The sequence below is a fragment of the Triticum aestivum genome, chromosome 5B, assembly GCF_018294505.1.
Source record: "Triticum aestivum cultivar Chinese Spring chromosome 5B, IWGSC CS RefSeq v2.1, whole genome shotgun sequence".
Lineage (NCBI taxonomy): Eukaryota > Viridiplantae > Streptophyta > Magnoliopsida > Poales > Poaceae > Triticum > Triticum aestivum.
The window spans coordinates 685,736,036-685,748,099 of record NC_057807.1 but is presented as its reverse complement, the minus strand read 5'-3'; positions in this window follow the sequence as shown (position 1 = coordinate 685,748,099).

The following is a 12,064-nucleotide window of genomic DNA, read 5'->3' as shown; positions in this document are numbered from 1 at the left end:
AAGTTTGATGACGGTTATATTATGAGTTTATGTGTTTTGATGTACCGAAGGAGTATGGAGTCCCGGATGAGATCGGGGACATGACGAGGAGTCTCGAAATGGTTGAGACGTAAAGATTGATATATTGGACGACTATATTCGAACATCGGAAAGATTCCGAGTGATTCGGGTATTTTTCAGAGTACCGGAGAGTTACGGGAATTCGTGTTGGGCTTTAATGGGCCATACGGGAAACGAGAGAAAGGCCCTAAAGGGTGGCCGCACCCCTCCACATGGACTAGTCCGAATTGGACTAGGGAGGGGGGCGCCCCCTTCCTTCCTTCTCCTTCTCCCTTCCCTTCTTCCACTCCAACAAGGAAAGGAGGAGTCCTACTCCCGGTGGGAGTAGGACTGCCCCCTTGGCGCGCCCTCCTCCTAGGACGGCCGCCTCCCCCTTGCTCCTTTATATACGGGGGCAGGGGGTACCTCTAGACACAACAATTGATCATTGATCTCTTAGCCGTGTGCGGTGCACCCCTCCACCATATTCCACCTCGATAATATCGCAGCGGTGCTTAGGTGAAGCCCTGCGTCGGTAGAACATCATCATCGTCACCACGCCGTCGTGCTGACGGAACTCTCCCTTGAAGCTCGGCTGGATCAGAGTTCGAGGGACGTCATCGAGTTGAACGTGTGTTGAACTCGGAGGTGCCGTACGTTTGGTACTTGGATTGGTCGGATCATGAAGACGTACGACTACATCAACTGCGTTGTGCTAACGCTTCCGCTTACGGTCTATGAGGGTACATGGACAACACTCTCCCCTCTCATTGCTATGCATCACCATGATCTTGCGTGTGCGTAGATTTTTTTTAAATTACTACGTTCCCCAACAGTGGTATCAGAGCCAGATTTTATGCGTAGATGTTATATGCACGAGTAGAACACAAGTGAGTTGTGGGCGATACAAGTCATACTGCTTACCAGCATGTCATACTTTGGCTCGGCGGTATTGTTGGATGAAGCGGCCCGGACCAACATTACGCGTATGCTTACGCGAGACTGGTTCTACCGACGTGCTTTGCACATAGGTGGCTGGCGGGTGTCAGTTTCTCCGACTTTAGTTGAACCGAGTGTGGCTACGCCCGATCCTTGAGAAGGTTAAAATAGCACTAACTTGACAAACTATCGTTGTGGTTTTGATGCGTAGGTAAGAACGGTTCTTGCTCAGCCCGTAGCAGCCACGTAAAACTTGCAACAACAAAGTAGAGGACGTCTAACTTGTTTTTGCAGGGCATGTTGTGATGTGATATGGTCAAAGACGTGATGCTATATTTTATTGTATGAGATGATCATGTTTTGTAACCGAGTTATCGGCAACTGGCAGGAGCCATATGGTTGTTGCTTTATTGTAAGCAATGCTATTGCCCTGTAATTGCTTTACTTTATCACTAAGCGGTAGCGATAGTCGTAGAAGTAATAGGTGGTGAAACAACGACGATGCTACGATGGAGATCAAGGTGTCGCGCCGGTGACAATGGTGATCATGATGGTGCTTCGGAGATGGAGATCACAAGCACAAGATGATGATGGCCATATCATATCACTTATATTGATTGCATGTGATGTTTATCCTTTATGCATCTTATTTTGCTTTGATTGACGGTAGCATTATAAGATGATCTCTCACTAAATTTCAAGGTATAAGTGTTCTCCCTGATTATGCACCGTTGCGAAAGTTCTTCGTGCTGAGACACCACGTGATGATCGGGTGTGATAGGCTCTATGTTCAAATACAATGGGTGCAAAATAGTTACACATGCGGAATACTCAGGTTAAACTTGACGAGCCTAGCATATACAGATATGGCCTCGGAACACTGAGACCGAAAGGTCGAGCGTGAATCATATAGTAGATATGATCAACATAGTGATGTTCACCATTGAAAACTAATCCATCTCACGTGATGATCGGACATGGTTTAGTTGATTTGGATCACGTGATCACTTTGATGATTAGAGGGATGTCTATCTAAGTGGGAGTTCTTAAGTAATATGATTAATTGAACTTAAATTTATCATGAACTTAGACTGGTAGTATTTTGAAAATTATATTGTAGATCAATAGCTCGCATTGTTGCTTTCATATGTTTATTTTGATGTGTTCCTAGAGAAAACTGTGTTGAAAGATGTTAGTAGCAATGATGCGGATTGGATCCGTGATCTGAGGGTTGTCCTCATTGCTGCATAGAATAATTATGTCCTTGATGCACCGCTAGGTGACAGACCTATTGCAGGAGCAGATGCAGACGTTATGAACGTTTGGCTAGCTCAATATGATGACTACTTGATAGTTTAGTGCACCATGCTTAACGGCTTAGAATCGGGACTTCAAAGGCGTTTTTGAATGTCATGGACCATATGAGATGTTCCAGGAGTTGAAGTTAATATTTCAAGCAAATACCCGAGTTGAGAGATATGAAGTCTCCAACAAGTTCTATAGCTAAAAGCTGGAGGAGAATTGCTCAATTAGTGAGCATGTGCTTAGAATGTCTGAGTACAACAATCGCTTGAATCAAGTGGGAGTTAATCTTCGAGATAAGATAGTGATTGACAGAATTCTCTAGTCACCATCTCCAAGTTCGTAGAACTTCATGATGAACTATAGTATGCAAAGGATGACGAAAACAATTCCCGAGCTCTTCGTGATACTGAAATCAATGACGGTAGAAATTAAGAAAGAACATCAAGTGTTGATGATTGACAAGATCACTAGTTTCAAGAAAAGGGCAAAGGGAAAGAAAGGGAAACTTCAAGTAGAATGGCAAGCAAGTTGTCACTCCCGTGAAGAAGCCCAAAGCTGGACCAAAGCCTGAAACTGAGTGCTTCTACTGCAAAGGAAATGATCACTGGAAGCGGAAATACCCTGAATATTTGGTGGATAAATAGGATGGCAAAGTGAACAAGGGTATATTTGATATACAGGTTATTGATGTGTACCTTACTAGTGTTTATAGTAGCCCCTGAGTATTTGATACTTGTTCGGTTGCTAAGATTAGTAACTCGAAATAGGAGTTACAGAATAAATAGAGACTAGTTGAAGGGGAAGTGATGATGAGTGTTGGAAGTAGTTCCAAGATTGATATGATCATCATCGCACACTCCCTATACTTTCGGGATTAGTGTTAAACCTAAATAAATGTTATCTGGCGTTTGCGTTGAGAATGAATATGATTTGATCATGTTTATTGCAAAACGATTATTCATTTAAAATCATAGAATAATTGTTGTTCTGTTTACATGAATAAAACCTTCAATGGTCATACACCCAATGAAAATAGTTTGTTGGGTCTCGATCGTAATGATACACATATTCATAAATATTGATGCCAAAAGATGCGAAGTTAATAATGATTGTGCAACTTATTTGTGGCACTGCCGTTTGGGTCATATCGGTGTAAAGCGCATGAAAAAACTCCATAAAGATGGATTTTTGGAATCACTTGGTTATGAATCATTTGATGCTTGTGAACCGTGCCTTTTGGGCAAGATGACTAAAACTCCGTTCCCCGGAACAATGAAACGAGCTACTGACTTGTTGGAAATAATACATACCGATGTATACGGTCCAATGAGTGTTGATGCTCGTGGCAGGTATCGTTATTTTCTGACCTTCATAGATGATTTGAGCAGATATGAGTATATCTACTTGATGAAACATAAGTCTGAAACAATTGAAAGGTTCAAAGAATTTCAGAGTGAAGTGGAAAATCATCGTAACAAGAAAATAAAGTTTTCTGCAATCTGATCATGGAGACGAATATTTGAGTTACGAGTTTGGCCTTCAGTTAAAACAATGTGGAATAGTTTCACAGCTCACGCCACATGGAACACCACAGCGTAATGGTGTGTCCGAACGTCGTAACCGCACTTTATTGGATATGGTGCGATCTATGATGTATCTTACTGATTTACCACTATCGTTTTGGGGTTATGCATTAGAGACAGTTGCATTCACTTTAAATAGGGCACCATCTAAATCCGTTGAGATGACACTGTATGAACTATGGTTTAGCAATAAACCTAAGCTGTCGTTTCTTAAAGTTTGGAGTTGCGATGCTTATGTGAAAAAGGTTTCAACCTGATAAGCTCGAACCCAAATCGGAGAAGTGTGTCTTCATAAAATACCCAAAGGAAACTGTTGGGTACACCATCTATCATAGATCCGAAGGCAAAACATTCGTTGCTAAGAATGAATCATTTCTAGAGAAGGAGTTTATCTTGAAAGAAGTGAGTGGGAGGAAAGTAGAACTTGATGAGGTAACTGTACCTGCTCCCTTATTGGAAAGTAGTTCATCACAGAAATCTGTTTCTGTGACACCTACACCAATTAGTGAGGAAGCTAATGATATTGATCATGAAACTTCAGATCAAGTTACTATCAAACCTCGTAGGTCAACCAGAGTGAGATCCGCACCAGAGTGGTACGGTAATTCTATTTTGGAAGTCATGTTACTAGACCATGATAAACCTACGAACTATGAGGAAGCGATGATGAGCCCAGATTCTGCGAAATGGCTTGAGGCCATGAAATCTGAGATGGGATCCATGTATGAGAACAAAGTGTGGACTTTGATTGACTTGCCCGATGATTGGCAAGCCATAGAAAATAAATGGATCTTCAAGAGGAAGACAGACGCTGATAGTAGTGTTACTATCTACAAAGCTCGACTTGTCGCAAAAGGTTTTTTCAACAAGTTCAAGGTGTTGAATACAATGAGATTTTCTCACTCGTATCGATGCTTAAAAGTCTGTCTGAATCATGTTAGAAATTGCCACATTTTATGAAATCTGGCAAATGGATGTCAAAACTGCATTCATTAATGGATTTATTAATGAAGAGTTGTATATGATGCAACCAGAAGGTTTTGTCAATCCTAAAGGTGCTAACAAAATGTGCAAGCTCCAGCGATCCATCTATGGACTGGTGCAAGCATCTCGGAGTTGGAATATATGCTTTGATGAGTTGATCAAAGCATATGGTTTTATACGGACTTGCGGTGAAGCCTGTATTTACAAGAAAGTGAGTGGGAGATATAGAATTTTCTGGAAAGCATAAAGGAGTGTTTAAAAGGATTTCTTCAAAGAAAGACCTCAGTAAGCTACTTACATATTAAGCATCAAGATCTATTGAGATAGATCAAGACGATTGATAAGATTTTCAATGAGTACATACCTTGACAAGATTTTGAAATAGTTCAAAATGGAACAGTCAAAGAAGGAGTTCTTGCCTATGTTGCAAGGTGTGAAGTTGAGTAAGACTCAAAGCCCGACTATGGCAGAAAATAGAAAGAGAATGAAAAGTCATTCCCTATGCCTCAGTCATAGGTTCTACAAAGTATGCTATGCTGTGTACCAGACCTATTGTATACCTTGCGCTGAGTTTGGCAAGGGAGTACAATTTTGATCTAAGAGTAGATCACTAGACAGCGGTCAAGAAAATCCTTAGTGAGGACTAAGGAAATATTTCTCGATTATGGAGGTGATAAAAGAGCCCGTCGTAAAGAGTTACATCGGTGCAAGCTTTTACACCGATCCAGATGACTCTAAGCCTCAATCTGGATACATATTGAAAGTGGGAGCAATTAGCTAGAGTAGCTCCGTGCAGAGCATTGTAGACATAGAATTTTTGCAAAATACATACGGTTCTGAATGTGACAGACCCATTGACTAAACTTCTCTCACGAGCAAAACATGATCACACCTTAGTACTCTTTGGGTGTTAATCACATAGCAACGTGAACTAGATTATTGACTCTAGTAAACCCTTTGGGCGCTGATCACATGACGATGTGAACTATGGGTGTTAATCACATAAAGATGTGAATGTTAGTGTTAAATCACATGGTGATGTGAAATAGATTATTGACTCTAGTGCAAGTGGGAGACTGAAGGAAATATGCCCTAGAGGCAATAATAAACTTATTATTTATTTCCTTATTTCATGATAAATGTTTATTATTCATGCTAGAATTGTATTAACCGGAAACATAATACATGTGTGAATACATAGACAAACATAGTGTCACTAGTATGCCTCTACTTGACTAGCTCATTGATCAAAGATGGTTGAGTTTCCTAACCATGGATATATGTTATCATTTGATCAGTGGGATCACATCATTAGAAGAATGATGTGATTGACTTGACCCATTCCGTTAGCTTAGCACTTGATCGTTTAGTATATTGCTATTGCTTTCTTCATGACTTATACATGTTCCTATGACTATGAGATTATGCAACTCCCGTTTACCGGAGGAACACTTTGTGTGCTACCAAACGTCACAACGTAACTGGGTGATTATAAAGGATCTCTACAGGTGTCTCCGAAGATACATGTTGAGTTGGCGTATTTCGAGATTAGGATTTGTCACTCCGATTGTCGGAGAGGTATCTCTGGGCCCTCTCGGTAATGCACATCACTATAAGCCTTGCATGCAATGTAGCTAATGAGTTAGTTGCGGGATGATGCATTACATAATGAGTAAAGAGACTTGCCGGGAACGAGATCTAACTAGGTATTGAGATACTGACGATCGAATCTCGGGCAAGTAACATACCGATGACAAAGGGAACAACGTATGTTGTTATGCGGTTTGACAGATTAAGATCTTTGTAGAATATAGGGGATCCAATATGAGCATCCAGGTTCCGCTATTGTTTATTGACCGGAAATTTGTCTCGGTCATGTCTACATAGTTCTCGAACCCGTAGGGTCCGCACACTTAAAGTTTGATGATGGTTATATTATGAGTTTATGTGTTTTGATGTACCAAAGGAGTTCGGAGTCCCGGATGAGATCGGGGACATGACGAGGAGTCTCGAAATGGTCGAGACGTAAAGATCGATATATTGGACGACTATATTCAGACATCCGAAAGGTTCTGAGTGGTTCGGGTATTTTTCGGAGTACCGGAGAGTTATGGGAATTTGTATTGGGCCTTAATGGGCCATACGGGAAAGGAGAGAAAGGCCTCAAAGGGTGGCCGCACCCCTCCCCATGGACTAGTCCGAATTGGACTAAGGAGGGGAGCGCCCCCTTCCTTCCTTCTCCTTCTCCCTTCCCTCCTTCCACTCCAACACGGAAAGGAGGAGTCCTACTCCCGGTGGGAGTAGGACTCCCCCCTTGGCGCGCCCTCCTCCTAGGCCGGCCGCCTCCCCCCTTGCTCCTTTATATACGGGGGCAGGTGGGAACCTGTAGACACAACAATTGATCATTGATCTTTTAGCCGTGTGCGGTGCCCTCTCCACCATATTTCACCTTAATAATATCGTAGCGGTGCTTAGGTGAAGACGTATGACTACATCAACCGCGTTGTGCTAACGCTTCCGCTTACGGTCTACGAGGGTACGTGGACAACACTCTCCCCTCCCGTTGCTATGCATCACCATGATCTTGCATGTGCATAGGATTTTTTTTTGAAATTACTATGTTCCCCACAATTATCTGCCTATAAACAAATGTTGGGCCCACAACTACACTGAACAATATGTACAGACATGTGAAATCAGCAACCAGGCTCGACCAGGCAGGAACCAGGCGACCGGATCCCAGCGCCTGGACCAGGCTAATGAATGTGTCAGCTGCTTTCGCCAGGCTAATGACCATTCACTGTTAAGGATGACAATTTTACACATGGGTACGGGTACCCACAGATACCATGCCCGCATAGGCAGGATATGGGCGCAATTTTATACCCATGGGTAGTACCCATACCCTACCCGTTAAGTCATGGGTAGGGCACGAGTATTGCCTCATACCCATGGGTATACCCATATCCTACCCATTTATACTGACATGTTATGTCTCGGATGTTATTTGGTGAGTTTATGAACCTATTTTAAAGTTGTCACCAATTGTCAATTTAAATTGTGATTGTCTTGTACTCAACTATTTGTTATCGAATTTAGGTAAATGTTATTTTGTCAAATGTGCTATGGATCAATATAAAGTTGTGAATAACTTGTGTACTATTTGATCTACCCATCGGGTGCCCAATGGGTATACGAGTAAAGTTTCATACCCATGGGTACGGGTATGGATACAATTTTGTACCTATTAACTACATGGGTATGGGTATGGTTTTGCTCTACCCACCCCATACCATACTCATTGCCATCCGTATTCACTGTACTTCAGGCCAGGCTACTATTTGTTTTTCAGGATACAAACCAAACACCGTACAGGCTAGGTTGAGGCAGCTGTCGGTGTCAAAACCGACGGATCTCGGGTAGGGGTCCCGAACTGTGCGTCTAAGGCTAATGGTAACAGGAGGCGGGGGACACGATGTTTACCAAGGTTTGGGCCCTCTCTATGGAGATAATACCCTACTTCCTGCTTGATTGATCTTGATGATATGAGTATTACAAGAGTTGATCTACCACGAGGTCGTATAGGCTAACCCTAGAAGCTAGCCTATGATTATGATTGTTGTTATCCTACGGATTAAACCCTCCAGTTTATATAGACAACAGAGGGGGATAGGGTTACACAGATTCGGTTACAGAGAAGGGAATCTACATATCTGAATTGCCAAGCTTGCCTTCCACGCAAAGGAGAGTCCCATCCGGACACGTGACAAAGTCTTCAATCTTGTATCTTCATAGTCCAACAGTCCGGCATAAGCATATAGTCCGGTTGTCCGAGGACCCCCTAATCGAGGACTCCCTCAGTAGCCCATGAACCAAGCTTCAATGACGATGAGTCCGGCGCGCAGATTGTCTTCGGCATTGCAAGGCGGGTTCCTTCTCCAAATACTCCAAAGTAGATCTTGAACACAAGAATCGTGTCCGGCTCTGCAAAACAAATTCCACATACCACCGTAGTGAGTACAATTTTTCCACGAGCCTAATCTGCTGACAACTTTTCCATAGCATGACATCACGCTGCGGCCCGGTCGTTATTCGAACCGTTCTCTCAACCTGCTACTATACGTCTTGCGAGGCAGTTTTATTGGCACGTCTTGTCGAAGCAGAGATCGTGTCCCCTTATCATGGGATTCTCATCAATACGGGTGTGGGTAACCCAACCGCGCTATTAGCACGACACTTGGGGAATAAGCGAGTTTCTATGGCAAGTGGGGAGGTACATGACTGCCGCCTTTATAAAGAGATAAGGATTCCCCTTTTTCACCCACGTCTTCTTCTTCCTCTGCTCATCCATTCTCAAGCTCCAACGCCCAAGCGTTCACCTTCTCCGCAAAAAACATTCCGAACATGGCCGGAGCGGGAGGCAAGTGGATGGCCTCCTCCGTCATGAAGGAGGACATCAAGAAGCTTCGGGAGGCCAGATACCTGTCCACAGACATCGCGCATTGACTTCCGGCCGAAGGGCAGATCATCCCTACCCCAAAACCCCAGGAAAGGGTAGTATTCCTCTCCCACTTCGTCCGCGCGCTGGGATTCCCCCTCCACCCGTTCGTCCGTGGACTAATGTTCTACTACGGGCTGGACTTCCATGATTTGTCCCCCAACTTCATCCTCAACATCTCGGCGTTTATAGTCGTGTGCGAGGCTTTCCTTGGCATCACGCCCCACTTCGGCCTATGGCTGAAGACCTTCAACGTGAAGCCAAAGGTGGTGGGCGGCCAACAAGCGGAGTGTGGAGGCGCCATGGTGGGCAATATGCCCAATGTCACCTGGCCCGAAGGCTCCTTTGTGGAGACTGTGAAGGGGTGGCAATCGGGGTGGTTCTACATCACCAAGTCGCGTGACGCTAACTGGGCGATGACCCCGAAATTTTGATCTGGCGTCCCCATGTGGCTCACCTCCTGGAAAGAGAAGGGCTTAGCCTGGGACTCAGCGGAAGAACTGACCGGACTTTAGACCTGCATCCAAAATATGATAAGCAAGAAAATCAAGCTCGTCAACATGGTCCAGGTTATGCTCCTCCGTCGGATTCTTCCGTGTCAAAGACGGGTTTGCAATCTGTGGGAGTTCGACCCGGCCGAACACCAGACGCTGCGAGAGTGCTTCGACATGACGCACGAAGACGTCTGATAACCCGCAAGTATACGGGATAGTTGTAGCCTCTTTCGATAAGTAAGAGTGTCGAACCCAACGAGGAGCTAAAGGTAGAACAAATACTCTCTCAAGTCCTATCGGCCACTGATACGACTCTACGCACGCTTGACATTCGCTTTACCTAGAACAAGTATGAAACTAGAAGTACTTTGTAGGTGTTGTTGGATAGGGTTGCAAGATAATAAAGAACACGTAAATAAAAAGTAGGGGCTGTTTAGATAAAGATGCAATAAAGTAAATATAGCGACTGTGGAAAAGTGGTGATAGGAGTTGTGAAATTGCCCCTAAGCAATTGACTATGTTACTAGACCGGTAATCACTATTGCAATTCTATTTGAGGGAGAGGCATAAGCTAACATACTTTCTCTACTTGGATCATATGCACTTATGATTGGAACTCTAGAAAGCATCCGCAACTACTAAAGATTCATTAAGGTAAAACCCAACCATAGCATTAAAGTATCAAGTCCCCTTTACCCCATACGCAAACAACCTACTTACTCGGGTCTGTGCTTCTATCACTCACGCCACCCACTATAAGCGAATCATGAACGCATTGCAAACCCTACAGCGGGAATCCCTCACGCTTGCGCGACACAAAGGGCACAATAGGACAGCACCAATAATAAAACATGCAACTCAAACCAATCATAACAATTCATCAATCAACAATAGGACAATGAAAATCTACTCAGACATCATAGGATGGCAACACATCATTGGATAATAATATGAAGCATAAAGCACCATGTTCAAGTAGAGGGTACAACGGGATGCGGGAGAATGGACCGCTGAATATAGATGGGGGAAGGTGATGGAGATGTTGGTGAAGATGATGGAGGTGTTGGTGAAGATCGCGGTGATGATGATGGCCCCCGGCAACGCTCCGGTGCCACCGGAAACAAGGGGGAGAGAGGCCCCCTTCTTCTTCTTCTTCCTTGACCTCCTCCCTAGATGGGAGAAGGGTTTCCCCTCTGGTCCTTGGCTCCCATGGCTTGGGAGGGGCGAGAGCCCCTCCGAGATTGGATCTATCTCTCTGTTTCTGCGTTCTGGGATTCTGCACTGGCACCGTTTCCTTTATATCTGGAGATCCGTAACTCCGATTGGGGTGAATCTTTCGCCTAGTTTTTTCTCGTAAAATTAGCTTTCTCGTGGCAAAAGAAGGGCATCAACCGCCTTACGGATGGCCCACGAGAGTGCCAGGCGCGCCCAGGGGGGAGGGCGCGCCCCCCTGTCTCGTGGCCACCTCGGACACTGTTTCGCGTTGATTCTTCCTTCGAAAAATCCCAAATATTCCAAAATAATTCTCCGTCCTTTTTTATCCCGTTTGGATTCCGTTTGATATTGGGTTTCCGCGAAACATAAAACATGCAACAGACAGGAACTGGCACTGGGCACTGGATCAATATGTTAGTCCCAAAAAATAGTATAAAAAGCTGCCAAAAGTATATGAAAGTTGAATAATATTTGCATGGAACAATCAAAAATTATAGATACGACAGAGACGTATCAACACCCCGAAGCTTAATTCCTACTCCTCCTCGAGTAGGTAAATGATAAAAAGATAGTTTTTGATGTGGAATGCTACCTAGCGTAATCTTGATCATATGTCTAATCATGGCATGAATATTAAGACACGAGTGATTCAAAGCAATAGTCTATCATTTGACATAAAAACAATAATACTTCGAGCATACCAATAAAGCAATCATGTCTTTTCAAAACAACAAGGCCAAAGCAATCTTATCCCTACAAAATCATATAGTTTGGCCATGCTTCATTTTTGTCACACAAAATGCCCCCATCATGCACAACCCCGATGACAAGCCGAGCAATTGGTTCATACTTTTTAACGCGCTTCAGCTTTTTCAACCCTCACGCAATACATGAGCGCAAGCCATGAAGATAGCACTATAGGTGGAATATAATATAATGATGGAGGTTATGTGGAGAAGACAAAAAGGGAGAAAGTCTCACACGACGCGACTAATCAACGGGCTATG